The following is a 923-nucleotide window of genomic DNA, read 5'->3' on the forward strand; positions in this document are numbered from 1 at the left end:
TAACTTATACGGCCTGATTTCTCAAATAGATTTTTTAATTTAGTGGAATAAGCTCTGACTTCTTTCCAAAAAGTGTTTTTAAATACCTGATAATTGAACAAATGCTATCTTAAATAAAAAGGAAATTGAAAAGGTTTATTTATATATATAGATTAAGAAGCAGGCATAAAGATGTATCAAGTGTTTTCCTTTTTTATTTATTTATTTATTTATTTATTTATTTATTTATTTATTTATTTATTTATTTATTTATTTATTTATTTATTTATCTTTTTTTTGGTGCACCGTTCCTGGAAGTACTGCAATACCAGGTCGATGCGTGGAGTGGACGGAGCAAGCTCCTATTCCATCTCCCGATTCCAAAAATCCATTTAATATATTGTCCTCGGATAGAGGACGTATCAGATACTAAACTGATAAGAACAGATACTACACTTGATCTTAGCCAAAAGGCCGAGAAGCGATCCTTTTTTATTTTTAAAAATCTTTATTCACCTTCATTGAAGTATAGTTAACATACAATATTATGTTTGGAATCTAAAAAAACAAAACAAATCAAATCAGAAATAGACTCATAAACACAGAGAACCTACTGGTAGTTGCCATAGGGAATGGGGGTAAGTGGATGGGTGAAATAGGTGTTTTCCTTTTTATTAACTTATTGTTACCAGTTTGGGGCCTAAAGTACTAGTGATACTTTACAAAAGCAGGATGGTGAAAATTGTAGACATGTACAAATTTGGCTCATACTCATGTTGTTTGGATGGTGACTTTAGTCATACTAAACGCCCTATTATCTCCTTTTATGACAGACATAGCCATCAAGTCCTACTCCAAACCTGTGTCCTATGCTTTCTTCTGATTCTATCCAATTCTAGAGGAAGTGTTGGAGCAGCCAGGTCTGTTGGGAGAACTCTGTGATC

General features: G+C 32.6%; 1 non-coding gene across 1 annotated transcript; it reads right to left on the minus strand.

Moving 5' to 3' along the window:
- Positions 1–274: 274 nt before the first annotated feature.
- LOC118971296 (U2 spliceosomal RNA) lies at positions 275–465 on the minus strand. The gene has a single exon (XR_005059671.2). It is a non-coding gene; the product is annotated as a U2 spliceosomal RNA (small nuclear RNA).
- Between the last annotated feature and the right edge of the window lie 458 nt (positions 466–923).

This window comes from Manis javanica, chromosome 1 (assembly GCF_040802235.1).
Source record: "Manis javanica isolate MJ-LG chromosome 1, MJ_LKY, whole genome shotgun sequence".
Lineage (NCBI taxonomy): Eukaryota > Metazoa > Chordata > Mammalia > Pholidota > Manidae > Manis > Manis javanica.